The sequence below is a fragment of the Leptonychotes weddellii genome, chromosome 8 (assembly GCF_054177405.1).
Source record: "Leptonychotes weddellii isolate Sample4059 chromosome 8, ASM5417740v2, whole genome shotgun sequence".
In the NCBI taxonomy this organism is placed as follows: Eukaryota; Metazoa; Chordata; class Mammalia; order Carnivora; family Phocidae; genus Leptonychotes; species Leptonychotes weddellii.
In genome coordinates, this window is record NC_138376.1 from 4,066,519 (window position 1) to 4,087,036 (window position 20,518).

Sequence of the window (20,518 nt, forward strand, 5' to 3'; positions counted from 1 at the left end):
AAGTTAGGGAGAACCGCTTTCTAGCACCTAACTGGTCTCCCTTTCCCCCGACCCAACTGATCCACCCTGGTTGTCTACCTTAGAGATGGAACATTCCCCAGGGTTCTAAGCTGTCAGTTGAGACCCACAGGACACCGGCAGAGCTGTGGAGTGCTACGCAGCCACGGAGGGCCTGCCGCCTGCCACCGGATCCACTTTCCAGCTGGTCCTGGAGCACCAGCGGGTCCCTTGCTGGTGATTTCTGAAAGCTGGAGCTGTGTCCCAGGTCTCTGTGCATTTCCCTGGGAATCCTGGTATCTACCACGGTGCTGGTTTTGATAGTAAAGAAATGACGCACTTTAAGAAGTGTGAACGTGCTAGGCAAAAGGTGTTCTGCCTGCAATGAAGTCTGTGGGAATATAGTGAGAATATGGGACCAACGACACAGGCCAATGGGGCCCTCAGGCCACGTGGGGTGGAGGCCAGTCCTCTCACATTACAAACCTGTGCTTGTCAGCAATGAGTACAAACCTGAGCAGGAAGCCACTTGAAGACACTGTCAACTTTCTGAAAAAGGCAGAGAAAAGTCAGCCTCTTAAACTTTCCCAAGCAACTGATGAAAAACCCATCTTCAAAGCATCAGAGAAGGATGGAGACCAACTTTGGGAAGAAATAATGTATGATTTGAATGAAAATATTTATTTTCCCAAGTCCAGAACCACCTGAACAAGAAATTGCGAGATGGAAGAAGAGAGTCCAGGAAAAGGAGGAAGAGAAAGAAAGGCTGGAGCTGAACACAGGAATGGAGCAGGTCCTGAAAGAGAACCTCAGCCAGTTAATGTCCATGGCTGAAATCTGTGGAAGACCTTCCCCTTATCTGATGTCCTCAGAGATCTTGTAAACTGGGAAGTCAAGCAAAAGAGGGAAGCAGAAGATGGGCATCACCCCGTCCGTTGGTCAGGAGTTGATCTGAAGGTATCATTGATGATGCTGACTTCACTGTGTCCCTTCAAAGTACTGAAGAGAAAAGTCAAGAAACAGCCAGACAATCATGGGAAGAAAAGCAACTGAATGAAGAGCTTACGGGACAAAGAACAAGACTCCAAACGGAGGAAGCATCTCTGTAGCGTGAAAATTCACAGCTTGAAAGTGAGATTCAGCAGCTGAAGCTGAAGCTTCAAATTCTGCCTGAATTACATCAGGAACACATCATGCAACATCAGAGAAAATTGTTTGAGGAGGAAACACACTGCTGGGAAATTGAGAAGAAACTTCCCAACATGTGTAGATACATGAACTGCACAAATCTGATTCGCAGCCTCTACAAGAAGATGGCTGAAGACATAGGCAAAGAATGGGAGAAAAAGACTTCTACCATCAAGAGGAGATCCTCTTCCATGAGGAAAGAGCCCAAGAGAGCTGGATGGCAGCTTGTTGTTGGAGAGAAACCTCAACGAGCTGAGAGAAGAAAATGATCGCGCAGACAAATGCTGGCCAACGCCCAGTCCAACTTCCAACCTTTCCCAAGTGGCCCTTTTGCTCTCACTCCTCCACCTGCAGCCCACAGAGGCTGCAAGTGTCCTGGGATCCCCTGGGCCATCAGCCCCCAGGAGGGAGGAGGAGGCCCCACACCGAGGTCGCAGGGATCCAGGGTCACCTGCAGGTGTGACTCGGCTCACAGCAGCCGGGTCCTGAGCACCCACAGCCACGATGCAACATCCGCATGTGTTTTCTGTCTTTACAGTAATTTTCACTGATGTCTTTTTGGTTTAGCTACTGTAATTTCATTGATGCTACAATTGCTCTTATTCAAGTAGATCTAGCATAATTTTAAGATAGTATTTTTCAAATAAAGATTCAGTTAACATAATTCTTATGAATACATTATTTTCACATCATTGGACCCTCTAAAATTAGATAATATAAGTATTATATTTTGATTTAAACAAAAAAATCCACTATTACTTTAACCATCGTTAAAATTTGGTACAGATACCGACATTCAAAACAATAAAGAACATTTTATATGGCATGAGCATTTTTATATGTGATCTTGAAACATATGAGCAGTCTGTACAAGAAATTTAATACCTACCTGGAAAAATTTTGATTGTTTTTTTAAAAAATAGGAAAAAGCCCTGAATAACAATAATACTCAATCAAAATTCATAATATTTCTATTAAGTTAGCCCTAAATTCATAGATTAATTTAGGGGAGTTTAAATTTTGCAACTCGTTTTTTGTCATTTTCTTAAACGTCTTTGTTTTGTTTAAGAGTCCCAGGCTATACCGATGAAGCCAGCCAGGTGCCCCCGAAAGATTTTATTTTTAAGTAAACTCTACACCCAGTGTGGGACTCGAACCTGCAACCTGAGCCCAAGAGTCACATGCTCCACTGACTGAGCCAGCCAGGCACCCCAAAATAAGTTTTCCCTGATGGCAAACACACACACGCACACACACCACAATGCAGATACGAGTCACTTTTAGCATGTCAATAACAGGACAATATAAAAATAAGCTGCAAAATTTTAAAAAAAATTAAAGAAAAAAGAAAGGAAAATCATGTTCACACAACTTGCCTATACACAAAGATACCTAATTCATATATAGAAGCAGAGTCGCCTGAATATGGGACCAGAGTCCAACTGGAGACACTTCGTCCCCAATGGTGCAGAAGGACAGACTGTCCGGAAGGTTCAGTTGGCCAGCTGCAGCATTGATGAGGAGAGAAGAGGGATGGAGAGACTTCCAGAAGCTAGCAATAGGAGAACCTGTTCCCATTCCTGGGCTGGATGGGGGAGGGAGTCATCTGGTCCCAGGAAGGAGCTGTCCTCATGACAGGCAAAGCAGGAGGGAACAAGGAAAACCGACTTCACCTTCCCTCCTCCTGTCCTTGCATTGACAGCTGGTGCAAGTGGCAGCCACCTAAGCACTGGGTAGTCAGGCCAGGGCACAGAGCAGGCCAGGAAAGGGCACAGAACCGATTTAGAGATTGACCAGCTCCACTCTTGGGTCTGTTCCAACAAAAGTATGTGTTTTATTGCATTCATTCACATCTACTTACTTAGCCCAGACAACCTCAGAGATATTGTGGGTTCAGTTCCAGACCACCACAATAAAACGAATATTGCAATAACACAAATCAAATGAATTTTTGGGTTTCCCAGTGCATATAAAAATTATGTTTACCCTGTGCTGTCTAAGTGTGCAATAGCATTATGGCTAAAAAAAATGGACACCATTCATTTAAAAATACTTTATTGCTAAAAAAAAAAAAATGCTATCCATCATCTGAGCTTACTGGCAGAGGGTCTTGTCTCCATGTTGATGGCTGCTGAGCATTCAGGGTGGTGGTCGCTGAAGGATGGAGCAACTGTGGCAACTTTTCAAAATACAACAACAATAAGGACGCCTGCATGGCTCAGTCAGTTAAGGGTCTGCCTTCGGCTCAGGTCATGATCCCAGGGTCCTGGGATCGAGCCCCGTGTCCGGCTCTCTGCTCAGCGGGGAGTATGCTTCTCCCTCTCCCTCTGCTGCTCCCCCTACTTGTGTGCTTTCTCTCTCTGTCAAATAAACAAACAAACAAATCTTTAAAATAAAACAACAATAAAGTTTGCCACATCAATTGACTTTTCCCATCACAAGCGATTATTCTGTAGCATGTGATGCTGTTTGACAGCCTTTTACCCACAGTAGAACTTCTTTCAAATTTGGAGTGAATCCTCTCAAACCCTCCCACTGCTTTGTTAACCGAATTGATGTAGTATTCTAAATCTTTTGTTGTCACTGCAACAAACCTCATGACATCCTCACCAGGAGTAGATTCCAGCACAAAAAACCACGTGCTTCACTCCTCCGTAAGAAGCCCCTCCTCCTTTGTCAGGTTTGACCATGAGAGGGCAGCAATGCAGTCCCCTCTTCAGGCTCCCCTTCTAGCTCTCTTGTTGTTTCCACCACATCTGCAGGGACTTCCTCCATTGGAGTCTTGAACCCCTCAACGTCCTCCATGAGGGTGGGAATCAACTTCTTCTAAACTCCTGTTCATACTGTTATTTTGACCTCTACCCATGAATCACAAATGTTCTGAATGGCATATAGAATGGTGACTTCTTCCCGGGGCGTTTTCAATGTATTCTGCTCACATCCATCAGAGGAATCACTGTTTATGGCAGATGCAGCCTTATGAAATGGGTTTCTTAAAGAATAAGCACTTGAATGTCAAAATCACTCCTGACCTATGGGCCGCAGAATGGATGTTGCATCAGCAGGCATGAAAACAACGTTCATCTTCTTGTCCATCTCCATCAGAGCTCTTGGGTGGCCAGGTGCATTGTCAATGAGCGATGATATTTTGAAAGTGTTCTTATTTCTTTTCCTGAGCAGTAGGTCTCAACAGTGGGCTTAAAAAATATTCAGGAAACCATGTTGTAAGCAGACATGCTGCCATCCAGGCTTTGTTGTTCCATTTATAGAGCACAGGCAGAGTAGATCTAGCATCATTCTTAAGGGCCCTAGGATTTTCGGAATGAGCATTGGCTTCAACTTCAAGTCAGCAGCTATGTTAGCCCCTAACAAGACAGTCAGCCTGTCCTTTGAAGGCAGGCATTGACTTCTCTCTCTCTAGCTCTGAAAGTCCTCGAAGGCATCTTCTTCCAATAGAAGGCTGTTTCATCTACACTGACAATCTCTTTTTTTATTACAGCCACCTTCATTAACTCTCTCAGCTCGATCTTCTGGAGAACTTGCAACTTCTCCATCAGCACTTGCTGCTTCACCTTGTACTTTTATGTTATGAGGACGGCTTCTTTTCTTAAACCTCATGAACAACCTCCTCTAGCTTCAAACTTTCCTTCTGCAGCTTCCTCACCTCTCTCAGCCTTCATGGAATTGAAGAGTTAGGGCCTTGCTCTGGATGAGGCTTTGGCCTAAGGAAATGCTGTGGCTGGTTTGATCTTCTATCCAGACCACTCAAACTGTCTCCATATTCCACAATAAAGCTGTTTCATTTTCTTACCATTCATGTGTTGACTGGAGTAGCACTTTTCATTTCCTTCAAGAACTTTTCCTTTGCAGTCACAACTTGGCCAACTGTTTGGTGCAAGAGGCCAAGATCTTAGCCTATTTCGGCTTTCTACATGCCTTCCTCACTAAGCTTAATCGGTTCTAACTTTTGACTTACAGGGAGAGACACAGGACTCTTCCTTTCACTTGAACACATAGAAGCCATTGTACAGTTATTATTTGGCCTAATTTCAATATTATTATGTCTCAGGGAATAGGGAGGCCTCAGGAGAGGGGGAGAGATGGGGAATGGCCAATTTGTGGAGCAGACAGAACACACACATTTATCAATTAATCTTGCTGTCTTATATGGGTGTGGTTCATGGTGTCCCAAATCAATTATAGTAGTAACATCAAAGATCACTGATCACAGAGCACCATGACAAATATAATAATTAAAAAGACTGAAATACAGTGAGAAATACCAAAATATGACACAGAGATGTGACGTGAGCAAATGCTGTTGGAAAAATGGCACCAATAGCTTTGCTGGACACACAAACCTTCAATTTGTAAAAAACACAACATCTGCAAAGCATAATAAAGTGAAGCACAATAAAACAAGGTATGTCTATAAGAAATAGCTGTGTTTTATGACTGGAGAAAATGATGTCTGTGAAGGCAAACATGTTTGCTTGTGTGTGTCCCTTGCATACATATAAGCTGTCTATGTATTATGCATGTGTTTGTATGTATATATGTATATATGCAGATGTGTATGAATATCATTTCCCTATGAGAACATTGTTGTTTTTATTTCTTGATGTACACGTGCTCTTTAACTTAAAGATATCTACATGAACAGAAGTTTAGAATCCCAAAATGTGTTACCACCATACAATGTATGGCCATTCATCTGTTTTACAAATATCTTTCAAGCTCCTACCATGTTCCAGGCATTCTCCTAAAAACTAACGACACACACAGAGTTGACCTCTTCCATCCATTCCCTCATAGCCATTTGACTATATTAGACCCCCAAACACAATTATAAACCAGTTTATGAATTCAACCAAAGTAGGAACAAGGGAACAAGGCAAGGCGATGGATCTAAGGAGGAGCGATCCCCTCTAATGAGCAAGAGCCAGGGAAGAATTCCCCATGTCAGGGAGATGTCTACTTTGGATTTGGAAAGATGGGGGAGGGCGAGTTTGCCAGGCAGACAAGGGGAGGGAAAACACTCTGAGCAGAGGGATGAGCACATGCAAAGGCACAGAGGAAGATCCACTGCATCCTTGTTCAGGTAGAACATAAAAGGATAAGGCTTCTGGGGTGCAAAAAATCAGGCCCTGTGATAGGCAGGAAATGACATGTCCCAATGAGCTCAGCGCTACAAAGATAAACAGCTTGGTTTTCATCCTAGGAAATATTTCCCTTGTGTTTCTACTGTAGATATTTAGTAGGTAAAACTTGAAAAGGAATTCCATGATCAGATATGCTAAGAAAATTCTGGATTGAACACGTTTCCTTACTGTAGGATTCTTCTGAACCATTACTGCTCTGAATTATGAATGCCTATGGAGTCTCCAAGAGGGGTTTTCACTATGTCAATTTTTAAATATATATTCAACCATTTATTCATTTGCTAAAGTTTCTCTCGGATTCCCTGTTGTTTCTGTTTGTTTTTGTTTTCAAAAATGCTGATGTAGTTGCTGGATAGGCAGTGAAATGTTTTAAACACCAGAGCAAGAGAGAGACTTTATCAGTCTTGTATTCTGACATTTTTGACATTATCCTCTGGTAGCAATGTGGAAGGCGTAGGCCTGACAGCAAAAGAACTAATTAAGAGATAATTAGTGATCAGGAATAAAGTCATCTCAGGCATAGGGAATGGAGATAGGAAGCAAACAACAGTTTAAGGAAATAATACTTTGTAGAATCATCTTTACCCACTGTCTCTGCATCATATATATTTCTTTAGATATGGATCTTGGGTGAAATGAGTTGTAACTTAGAAAAGCATAATGTGTCCCAGGTGTATCCTGAAGATCAATGATAAAATTAACTCACTGTTAGTTTGTGCCCTGCCCACTCTTCTGGAGAAATCGGATTTGGGGGTGAAAAACATATCCTATCTTAGGCCCCCAAATGTGGAGCGTGAGGGACGGAAGGGGATGAGCCCCACTCTTGTCTCAGAGGAGAGACCAATGAGCCCAGCAAAGAGCAGAGTCCTAGGGCCAGAGTCCCCAAAGTCCAGAGAACAAGTCACCACATCTGAGAAGTTAGCTGAGAAGCCTTAATGGTGCAAACAGATTCACCCAAAGTCACCAAATGCAGAAGAGAGTGGATTTGGGGGGGGACAGCTCAAGGTAAAAGCAGAAATACCCAGATTGTCCAAAAAAGCAAATGGGAGATCGGCCGTTTCTCTGGGGTCAAAAGTGAAAAGCAGAAACAGGGTTTCTTATTTCCTCTCAGCTCCGTGAAACAATGTGAATCGGCTGCCAACGTGTATGGGTTAAAAATATCTTCCTATATCTCCAAAATAGATAGATTCCTCACATCACCAAGGACAGGGGCGGTTTCTGAGCATGAATTTAGAGGAGGCGATGGGGTGAGAGGTGGGAAAGAAAAACCTGACCGTGGATTTTAGGAAAGCCCATGAAATGAACCCAAGCAAAGGACACTTCCTCCTGCACGCACTGCTCACCACGTCAAGCCTTTCATTTATATTTTAAACCCAAAATAGGGGTTAAAAATTTTCAGAAGTCCTGTAAGACAGCCTGATATTTAGAAATGCATAGCTCCTTTGTTCTGATTTGCACGGTTTATGGGGACCTTCACAAACATGCAGCAGGTTGGTCAGGACCACGTGTCAGGCAGAAGCCCTCGTCCAGAAGGGCTATGGTGCACATCAAGTATTCTGCCAGTTTCTCCAGGAATTTCAACTCTTTCCCTGCTGCCTACATGGCTCCATTTGATCTGAGGGCCTTATGGACACATGAGAGGCAGCTCACTGTCCCTTTCTCGCTCTCCATCCATCTCCCACCTGTTAAGATTATGGGGAATTTGAATTTAAATGAGAATTTAAAAAAGTGGTGAAAAGCTGCTCTGAGCTCGAGTCCTTCATGGGAATGTCAGTACTGAGGAAGTTTACCGGATCAAAGCTGCCGTCTGTGTTCACAGGAGCTTTTGAAAACTATTTAGAATAAAACAAGCGAAGGAAAAATCTGCCTTGTGCCTGGCTGCAGGCTCCTGCTTAAACACACATCAAGGAAAAGCCGGAAAGCTTTCGGTGAGCCCAGATTCCGGGCTGAGAGCTGTAGGAGCCTCTTTCTGGATTTTTTTTTAATCCTTTCCTTCCTAAAAGAAATGAGGTCGCCAACCCCAAAGTTGCACCTGATCCTCTCCGTTCCCTTCGAAGATGCTTGCTTACCCAGTGTATGTTGCTGTCTGGGGAAGCTGCAGGTAAAGAGGTGTGGGATGAGGAGAGGGGGTTTAGGAATGACTTAAAACTAGGAGAAAATGCTTCAGAGCTGAGCTTTGTCCTCACCAGGGAAGGGAGCGAGCACAATAGAATGGAATAGAATGAAGATGATGAGCGAGGTTTAACCACGAGCAAGAGCCTCTGGGAGAACTACTCCACCCCCTCGTCTGTATTCGTCAGTGTTTGCACAAGGTGCTCTACCTGGCGAATCTTCTAGTCACTTGTGTATTAGAGAATCTACGAAGGTTATGGGAAGTGTTCCTTCTCAGTGCCTTCCGGAAGAAATGTAGACTTTTCAAAAAAAAATTTTTTTTTAGAATTCTTAAAATTAAAAAACTCAGTACATTCTGTTCTGCTGCAACGCAGGTTTTGGTAACTGAGATTAGTAACTAGTTCTGAAATGCAGCATTGTCATGGGAATGACGTCAGTGAGATGCAGGAGTCAGTTTGGCTCGGATGTGATCCCTGCCCTCCCCACGCTCAGGCAAGGATGGGTGCGACACAGAATGATAATTTTCAGGAGGAAAAGGGAAAAGAAATAGACTCAGCTGCTGCCATCTCAGCAGGAGCCTATTCGACTGTACTTGAAGGAAAGGAAATTCAGGGGCATAGTCAGCCTCCTGGGGCTCTTCACTCCGGCCACCCCCGCCCCCTCCCCTGCCCTCGCCCATCGTAATGGCAGCCCTACCACCCCCAACTCACTTCGATGACCGACACGCTCTAGTGAAAGTGTTGCCAGTATTGCTTTAGTACTCATTTGCTTATTTTTAACATCCATGGAGGCAATTTTCAGCAATGCTGAGCCATCTGCCTGGACCATCTGAATTAACTCCCAGAGTTACTTTCTTTCTTTTCCTTCCTTCCCTCCCTCCTTCCCTCCCATCCATCCACCCTCCCTCCCTCCCTCCCTCCTACCCTCCCTTCCTTCTTTCCTCCCTTCTTAGTACTCTGATTACAAAAAATGCATTCGACTGGTCGATTGCTCTAAACTCTATTATTTTTAATGTGCACTTTTTTTTTTAGGAACACATGTAGCGTTTGAGAAGAAATGCCTGTATTCTCACTCCACTTAATTTCTCACCATCACCTTTATGCTCATTGTCATTAAAATAATCAGTAACCATAAACATAAAATGAATGTTATATATCAGGTACCATGCTAAGCACTTTATATATATTATTCCATTTAATCTTATGTAACCACCTCACAAAGGAGTCGGAAATCTTAATGAATTTCCTCAAGATCACTCTGCTTTAGTAAACAGGAAAGTCAGGATTCAGAATAAGCTGGGGAACTATGCTATAAATTATCCACAGGGAACACTATCAAGTTTGGATTTGGATAAAGGGTAAAACTCATGATAAGACAAAACTGGAACCTGGAAGATGCTTCATTGCTACTCAAAATGTGATCTGCAAACTGGCAACATCAACAACATCTCTGCATCTGTTAAAATGCAGATTCTCGGGCCCTAGCCAGACCTACTGAATCATATTTTTGTTACCTTGTTCAGTTTCAGTCTGAACCGTGCCAGGGTGAGAGGATATAAGGTTATTCATGGGAGTCATGAATCTGAAGGAACAGTAGCCATTGTCTGTGGAATAAGTATGTCTTGAGGATTTAATTTTTGCAAAATGTAAAGATACTCTTGGACCATTTCTTTTTTTTTTTTAAAGATTTTATTTATTCATTTGAGACACAGAGATACAGAGAGAGAGAGAGCATGAGCAGTGGGAGAGGCAGAGGGAGAGGAATAAGCAGACTCCCCGCTGAGTCAGGAGCCCGATGTGGGACTCGATCCCAGGACCCGGGGATCATGACCTGAGCCAAAGGCAGACACTTAACCATCTGAGCCACCCAGGCACCCCACCATTTCAATATATATTTATATGACTATAGTTCTGGACCAAAATAAATGTTTTTATGTTACTCTATATACTTTCTCATGTAACAGAAGTATCAGTATATGAAGACCAATGGAATTTTTTTTTTTTAATTAAAAGGAATCTTCATAGTCAAAAAGATAGGAAAAAACGGATACATTTTAAACTCGCACCTGGTGCTGGAATTTCTTTCCAAACATCCCTGACAAGTGGTCATTTAGTCTGTGTCTGAGGGTTGCTTTGGAGAAGAATCATGTCTCTCATCAGGCAGCTCAATCATTTTTTTTAGAAGATCTCATTTTGTTTTTATTTAAAAAAATTTTTTTTTGTAGGGCCTAGGTATTAGATGAAATTTAGAAGATCCAATTTTTAAAAGTTATTTCAATATTGAGTTTAATCGTACCGCATTGCACTAATTTCCACTTCTCAAGCTAAAGAAAATTAGAAGCCTAATCTCATCATTTCCTCAAATATTTGAAGATATAACATGTTTTCTCTGGCCTAAACACTGTAATTAGCTCCTTCAACTTTTACTTGTTTGGCATACTTTCCAGATCCCAAGAGTTTCCTTTCTTTTAGTTTTTGTCCCTTTAAAATAGAGTACCCAAAAGACAACTCAGTGCTCAAAATGGGATCTTTGTCAGTGAGGATAAAGCTGTTTTCTTCCTTGTCTGAGGTGATCCATGTTTCTGAAGGTAAACCCAACTTACACCCTTTGGGTATTTCTCTCTTTTTTTTAAGATTTTATTTTTAAGTAATCTCTACACCCAACATGGGGCTCAAACCTACAACCCCAAGATCCAGATTCGCATGTTCTACCAACTGAGCCAGCCAGGCGCCCCCTGTCACTTTAACTACTATAAACCTGGATCCTCAACAGCCTCCCATTTGCCCTGTTTGTTTGATTTCTTAAACCTAAACACAGGACTTTACGTCTGCCCCTGACTACTGCACCTTGTCTGGGTCTATTATTCCAAAACCAAAATATTCATTCTATTTTGATCCTGTCCCAATGAATTAGTTTTCTCCAAACTCTGTGTGCCCTCAAAAATAAAGATGTAAGTGAAATAAAGATGAAATGATTTCCCATTCAGGTATTTATGTTAATGCCTTCACGTGACTGTTCTCTAAACACAAACAACTTGTCAGAGTAGCCCATTGTAGAATTTGTCAGGAACCAGATTACCAACCTGGACTCTCTTCCTGACACGTCCTTGTCATTCAGGTGCTGGGCTTTGGACACTTCACCAATTCTTCAGAACTCCTCAGAGATTCTGGGTCCTGGCTCTTTGACAGCATCAGGAAATTAATTCACTATTCTAGAATCATCTCACCCTGAAGACAGGAACTCATTTAAAGCAAAAAGATATCCTTTAAGTCTCTCTCTTATCTGTCTTTGGATCTATATACCCATTTTCAAGTTGAAGACCATTCTTTTGTGAAGACACAAGAAAATCACTGTCAACTCTGCTTTTGTGGTGTCATTTGTTAATATGGTATCACATGCCCTTTGCTTACCTTCCCTCTGCTCTAAATATACATTACAGAGTGCTTTTAGTTACTCTTAACATTTTTGTACATTCGTGGGCTTTTTCCTTTTTGACATTATCCACACTGTTCTGGGCCATGTCTCCTAATCCATCCTTGGCCAATAGCCCCTTCATATATACCATCTCACTCCAAGAGAACCTCTTCATCTTAACTAAGATTACGAATTGGAGGGTTTATTTTAAACTTAAAAATCAACCAAATATCCCAGATCTTTTCACTTTAATTGCTGTAAAGATGGATCTTCAACATCCTCCCACAAACACTTGGGTCAACATACTCAAGATGGAAGCAATTATCTTTTTCTCCATCATTGCTTATCATCTCATAATTCTTATCCTGGTTAATGGTGTCACAATCTAACTAGTTACCCCAAGCAGAGACCAGGAGTGATTCCTTGACCCCCTTTTCCCTGATGTTCTGCATTCGACTCTCAGCAAATTCTTCCAGCCATCCTTCGGCATTTCTCTCCATCCATCTCTATCCCCATCATCTCCACCACTGAATTCACCAAATGCCTGTGACATCCACTACCTTGGAATATTGCAATCATCTCCTTAGGGATGTGTCCAATTCCAGGTGAATTCCTTCATAAATTCTCCTCTACACTGTCAGTATAAAAATCTACTTAACACACATATTGGATATGATATCTACAGTGCTCAGAATTTATAAATGACTCCTCTTTGCACACAGGATAAAATTCAGGTTAAGCATAGTTAAGCACTTGCTTCTGCTCGTCATAGCAACTGCATAGCACCCCCTACTTCTGTCCTATACTTTGCACTTTTATCTTTACCTTGAATCTCCACCTACATGATATCTCTACAGAACTCTTCTTCCTATCCTTCAAAAATTAAGTAAATTCCCCTATCTCTCTTAAATTTTTTATGATCTAACAAAACTGAATTTGCTACTCCATCCATGGGCCCTGCAGATTCCTCTATTATGCTACTTATTAAACTGTATGACAAGGATTTGTTTGTAGTTTTACCCCTTGCCATAGGCTATATAATCACTGAAGGTGGATCATGGCTTGATCATATCTGAATCTACTCCTCATACACATACGCCAATGTGGTAGGCAGAATAACGCTCCCCTCCTCCAAAGATATCCATGTCCTAATTCCTAGAACCTGTGAATATGTTTTCTTATGCGGCAAAGAGGAATTAAATTTGCTAATCCTCTGACTTTAAGAAAAGGAAGATTTTCCTGGGTTATCTGGTATACCCAAAGTAATCACAAGGGTCCTAAAAGTGGAAGAGAGAAGCTGAAGACAAGGTCAGTGTGATGCATTTGAGGGGGGCTCAGCCTGCTCTTGCTGTCCTGGAAGACAGAGGAAGGGGACAAAGTACAGGCATCCAGGTGGATTCCAGCAGCTAGAAAAGGCAAGGACATGGATTATGCTCTGCAGCCTCTAGAGAGGAACACAGCTCTGCCGACACCTTGACGTTAACCAGTGAGACCTGTGTTGGACTTCTAAGATAATAAGTTCATGTTGTTTGAAGCCACTAGGTTTGAGTTAATTTGTTACAGCGGCCAAAGGAAACGAATACAAGTAGCACTTGCCACGGAGTCTGTTTGAGACCGGTTCACGGTGAATGCCTGTCCTCTAAATCTCAGCTCAGTAGACATAATCAGTTTTGAATGTAGTTAGGGATCCTCTTAGATTTCAAAGAATACTCTGATGTTTGTCCTAATGGAGATATATCCCCCAAAGGCACTACTGTTCTTCCAGCCCCCATCCTTTCTGGAGAAATAGGAAGCAGCCTGCTACATTCTGGGATGTTCTTGATTGTATGTCATCCTTCAAGGTACCACTGTCGTTAGTGGTTACCTGGATCCCCTACCATGGTGGAGAGTGATGAACCATTCTTGATCAAAATTTGCTTTCTTGTCTTTAGTGAGGACTTCTTAAGAAAATATATTCACCTTAAAACAAATATCCTTCATCTCCTCAAGCTGGAACTTCTTCACCTCATTGAAGTGAACCTGACAGAGCTATAAATATGTCTTTTACTTGCCTCTCCACTGTCATACTCTACTCACTGGGACCTAAGACCAGCATGGCAGTCAGTCCACCGGGATTCCCCAGAGGGTCCACAAGAAAGGAGATAAGCAATGATCAATCTGGGAAGACATTACTGTGTTTGTGTTCTTGGCTTTGTTCTCTGCTGCACAGAGGAAAATCATCTGTGAAAAAGAAGACAACCAATAAGAAATGGAAACTGCTGAATGTGTCTAGTCACTAGTCTGAGACCCTCAGTTCCCCCAGGCTCTGAGGTCCATGTGAGTGAGGTTCTCACTCCTAACCCTCTGCCGCCTGAATTTTGTGACTAGCCATGATCTTGTAGTCAAATCTCCTATTTTTATTAAATTATTTTAAATTGGGTTATGACTCTTGCAAAGAAAAGAGTCCTGGCAAAAAGAACTGTCATCAAATAAGTCAGGGTAATAAAAAAATTCAAGTAATTCACAAAACTTGGGTCATAAGAGTCCGAATATGGCTGAAGATGAAACCATTCCATACAATGGTGAAGTAGTGTGACCTCCCCCTGAGCAAGGACTCTTGCGTTCATTGCTGGAATGGCCTGGAAGATCATCAGAGCAAGCTAATGCACACTTTTAACTGTTGCAAGCTACTCAACTAGCCTTCCTTGGGCTGTAGCATTGGTTCTCAAAGTGTGGGCCCTGAACCAGCAATATCACCTGGAAACACACTAGCAACAAACACTCTCCAACCCCACCCCAGACCTGTTCTGGGACTGGGTTTAGTACTTACATTTAACAAGTTCTCCACGTGATTCTAACGTCTTCCAAAATTTAAGACCCACTAACCCACATGATGACCATATCATTGGGAGTTTTTGTGCATTGGTTTGGAGTGGGTTGGTTGTTGTTGCTGGTTTTTGTTTTTGGGTTTTTTTTTTACATTTCATTTTGTTTGAAGTACCAAGGCATGATATATGATGAATTCATAAAGTATCAATCCATCTTATTGCAGAACACTTAAATCTCCACCCAAGAGCCCAGAAAACATCAACAACATAAACATCACAAGTTGGTAAATTGATTTCAAGTGAATTTTGTGCCTAACTTAGGTAATTTTCAGACTGGTTTATAGAGCAAAAGCATTTTAGAGATTAAATTACTACCAACATTAAATATACATACATAACTTTTTTTTAGTTAGATTATGGAAAACCAGGTATTTTTTTTGGCAGGTAGATCTCACATCGACTTTATACTCTCTTATAAGTCTCATTGCAGTTTTTGTTTTTCATTTTCTTTGAACTTCTTAGGATTCAAAAAGGAAATATACATTCCATGACTCGAGCTCACTATATGAAAGAATACTCTATATTGAGCTTACATTTTTGGGAGAGGTAGTTCTTTGCATTTCCCAGTTATGTTGATAATTCTTGGCTCTGGTTACCCAAATATTCAATGTGGCTCACTGCTGAACCCCACTACCCCGGTGGGGGGCACTCATTATAAGAGGCTTGTGAAGTGGGAATGACACTTCCAAAATTTCTAGGGAGAATAGTGTTTGTTTTCCTTCTGGCTAAAGACTTAATTTGTTACTTAGCTCTGCACTAACTTCATGGATCTACAACCTGGCGTAGAAAAGAGAATAAGTGATTACATTCGGTGAAATGGACAAATATACCAGAATAAGAAATCCTGTTAAAATGTTGGATATATTCCCCAAGGCAAGCGATGCTATAATTATCATAATATACTACCTCCCTTGTATTGCTGCAAAGTATAAAACACAGCAACTTACCCACCTTTAATTAGCTGCATTTAGTATTTTTTATGGCCACTGAACATGGTACCAGATTATCATATATTAGCATGTAATATGCATACACACCTCAAGGTATTTGGTTTTATTGCTATTACCATTTGTGGCCCTATTTCAGTAATGACTCTAATGGAATATATAAAAAAAAAGAGAGAGAGAGAGATTTCTGACTCAATTTGCTTTACAATCCGGGAGTTTTACAATGGAAAGTTCAAGGTTTAATATAAAATTCTTCAAAAAAAATATTCTGTGCCTTCTTATTTTAGCCAATCGGCCTAGGTACTTATCTGGCAAATCCCTGATAGGGGCCCCAGTGAAAGCATTTACTTTCTTTCTGAGCTCAATAAAGATATATTTTTATAAGGAAGTCTTGGGGTATAAATTGTTTCATGTTTGCTTAAAAGAAAATTGCACACACACCATTTAATGAATCTTACCAGTCTATCAGCAGCTAAAGGCCCAGAAAGGAAAAACAGCAGCTGCAGCTAGAGAGTTTGGAGAAAGGTCAGAGGTCAGCACCTGCATCTGCATTCACGGGGAGACAGAGGAAAAATAAAGGGTCTCTCTTTGTTGCAAGTCAGCACTATTTTAGAAAGTGCAGATACTGACTTCATTATCAATGTTCCCTTTTGCTCTGGGGGGCTGCGGTGGGCTATAAATCAATAGCTAAGGTCACATTGCTAAAAGCATGAAAAAAAAAATGTCTTTCTCACACTTGGGAGCATTGTTTTGTGCTGCTTTCTCGGCGTTACCAGCGCTCGATATCAGATAGAAACAGAGAGCCAGAGTCGTTACAGAGGGAATCAGAATTATGAAAAGCGATGTGTAAAGCGGGCCTTTTGAACTCCAGGCAACTGTTCAACTATGTCCAATCTCCCGTCGTCATTCCTTGATTGCTGGTTGTCGATTAGTTTGTTCTTAATCCTTCCACCCAATCCTTGAGCCTAATTGCGTAAATAAGTATTACTGCAAATGATGGCGCCAATTTGGAAGTCAAGCCCACCAATCTTTTTTCAGCTCAAAAGTAATTTCAATGTGATGTGTTTTGTACACACACTTATACATTTGTATTCACCCTTCTGTCGACATGCTATGAAAATCCCTACATCTGATTTTGATAAACAGAAGAATAGCACTCTGTTAAATGTAGGTGCTTGCCCCTTTATTGACAACTGTTTTCGTTAATCTAGAGAGACAACACTACCTGGAAGAAAGCATGACATTTGTAATTTGCAAAATTAAAAATAGCCAGGTAAGACAGTCTTAAAATAACTCACTTTGATGGTTAAAAAGGCCAAAAAGGAATCCTTCTATGATTTGTATGCATCAAAGGGACTCTTTGCGATGCAGCTGAGGCTTGGTTCTGACCACCTTTCCATGGGATGGCCACATCAGGCTTCTGACCATTTTGGTAACTGATGCTACCATCATGGATCTGATCAACCATAGAGCAGGGTGATCTGGGTAAGACAGACAAAATAACTACATTGATTTTGCTGGAAGGAAAATAAATAGAACATCTTTAAATATTGAAGTTTACGGCTTATTCTACACATTTGGAGTGTCTATAACGGTTCAATTTTCAGTGTGTACTTTGGACCTTAAATAGTTTTTGGAAGTAGGTAAGGTGCAAATGAGGGATATATGAAAATAATTCAATAATTTCTGCAAACCATTCCCGTTTCTCTCTGTTTTTCTTCACATTAAAAAAAAATGTTTAATGCTGATACTTGTTTTAGAGCTATTTAATTTGGCCCAAATTTCTGTTTGGCTTGTACCATGTAGACTGGGTCCTTATGGAAAGTACATTCTTCTCAAGATATCCAATTTAAATAACACAATATGTATTCATGCCATCTTATCGTTATTTTGCTGAATCACACATTTTGAGCAGGACTATCCCTTAGAAGTCATCTGGTCGAACTTCCTTTTTAATTCGTGAAAAAAAGAGGCCTTCTCATGTTGCTGTGAGGACCCGGCTGGGAGGAATACGACAATTCAGTAACATTTGTTTGCAGGGGGATTTTCCAGTAAGTCAGAGGCGTTACTCAATGCCTTGCTGCAGGTTGGCAAGTGTTTACTTATCTAATTATCTCCACAAACAGTCCCCCTGATAATGCAAAATCTGCTGCCTTTCCCAGAGTGGACAAAAGGACATTTAACTTAACGCGAAATGACAGCACAGAATAGCAACTTGTATTTTCCCAGCCTGGGCCGTCAGAAAAACGCGACGTTAAAGACAAGTTTCGTTTGCTAGTCTCTCATGGAAATGGGAAATAGAGGGGAAAGGCTATTTGTTCTGTTGCCACAGAGGATTCTCCAGAATGAACACACATATTATTATAACTGCTCAGCTTATAAAACCCAAGTCATCATGGACGGTAGTGTCTACCCTAAATAGTGAGGGCAATCTGCCCTAGCGTCTAGCTACCCATCCTGCCTTTAGGGGTCCATTGAGCACAGACGCATTCCGTCAGCCAGAGCCTGCCGGTGTAGAATGTCTCTCTAGGGGTTCACTATTACCCTATTTGAATGCTGAGAAGATGCTCATAATTGCTTATTATGACATTAGACAAGAGAATTCGAGTCCCATTTGATGGTAATGAGTTTGTGGAGTCTCTGCCTTGTGCGGGTCCAATCACATACCGAACTGAACTTAAGGCATCTATATTGAAACAGAACTACACTTGAACCGTGGCCCATGAGGCTTGGACCTCGTGCATTTAAAATTGTTTCTGTTACTCTCCACAGTGTGTTGATGGGAAGAAAAAAATAGTATCAATTATAAAACCCTTCCACAGAGACACTTAAACTTCTTTCCAAACTGGAATTTATTTCCCCCGGTACCCCTGAAATAATTCAGACGTATTGTCTCCAGATAAGCAAATTAAATGGTTAAAAAAAAAGATAAAATTATTTCTTTAAAACTGTGTATGGAGTAAATGGCAGAACCAATCAGTTTTACACGTAGCAGAAGACTAAAAAGGAGGTAAATATGTATGTTATGAGCAGGTGTGTACAATGAAAACACCAATTTAGAACGGGGCAAAACAGCTCTGTGTTTGAGTAAGGAAAGTGTTTAAGAAATTGCCAGTAAACAGCCTCTCTCCTATTTTTACAAGATGGAAAGTCAAAGAAGACCTATTAAGTTAACACAGAATTGGCTACAATAAGAGGGGCAAAAAGAGTAACACGATCGAATTTGATTTCTGGGTGGAAAAACTAGGAACCATTTGAAGTGCTTAGGATTTCATCATTCTGCGCTTTGATAAAGCATCAGTGTTTCCCATTTACTCACAGTAGCATCCAGATGGCTGAAGGAGGAAATAACAATGAATTGGATTCTAATGGAAAGCTCACTGAGACCCCAGGGCTTTCCATTCAAAGCTACAGCTGAAACTGTCCAAATTGTGGGAAGCCCAGTGGGTCGATGGCCCAGGCCACAGCCAGCGACACACAGGTGCTTTCGAGATCCACAGGTTTGCAGACAGATACCGCACTCATTGCTCGCCCAGTAGAAGTGGGCTTTTTTTTTTTTCATTATACATTTTAAAATGCCCTTGTGGCTATTCTGAAAATGACACTAAGTTCCCTGAATCTCAAACTGGCTCTAAGTTATTCAGTAAATATCTGATGGCCAGAAAGGAAAAGCGGTGAGTTGGGGGTTCTGTTTTTCAGAAAACTCTTAACAAGTATTTTCCAAAGAACACACAATATGTGTTTCCCTCTCTCTCTCTCCTCCAAATGTTCCCAGGTCGTTTCACTCTTCAGTGGAGTGGTAGGTGTAAGAGGAAAGGAACTGAACCAGATATGGGATAAAGTTCTCGTTTTTTATCTGTCACCCGTTGAGTGGGGGGCCTTCGGCAAACCCTTCAATCTTTTAAGGGTTTAAAGGCTCGACTCACACATGTATGAAGCACCCTGCTTTCAACTTTCAAGTTGGACCACGTGTTTACTGATAGGCACCGTGTCATCACTGGGATGTTCGAGTGAATAAATTGCAAAGACCCTTATCTACCATCTCTTTATTTCTCAAAAATGACTTAAACCAACCAGTGTCTCCTCAGTATATATTGAGTACCAACTGTTTGCCAGGCACTGAACTGAAATGCTAGAAAGACAAAGATGAGTAAATGGAGCTCCCATATAGGAGTTTAAGAGTCTCATGCTCTACCGACTGAGCTAGCCGGGCACATCCATATAGGAGCTTAAAATCTGGTCAGGGAACTCTCCCCTTGCCCCTCTTCCAAGATTTACCTCACAACTGTTGTATTAGTTTCACAAAGCTCTTGTGCAGGCAAAGGGCCTTCTCCACTTACTGGTCATGAACTTGGCAAGCCCATGGACATCTCCAAACTCAGTTTTCTCTCCAGCCCAATGGGAATAATATCAGCTTCTAGGTCATACGGTTGCTGTGCAGCTTGAATACTGGAATGCAAATAAAATAATGAGTGTCAGGGACGCCTGGGTGCATCAGTTGGTTGGGCATCTGCCTTTGGCTCAGATCATGATCCCAGGGTCCTGGGATCGAGCCCCGCATCCCCACATCGGGCTCCCTGCTCAGTGGGGAGCCTGCTTCTCCCTCTGCCTGCCACTCCCCCTGCTTGTGCTCTCTCTCTCTGACAAATAAATAAGTAAACTCTTAAAAAAAGAAAAATAATGAGGGTCAGCCTGACAGGCAGTCAGCATTAAATACATGTTAAATATTAATTATTGTTATTATCAAAAAGATAGGTGTAAAACGTTCAAATAATATAGAGAGGAATACATAAAGTGCCCTTTACTAATAACATAAAGGGATTTATGTATT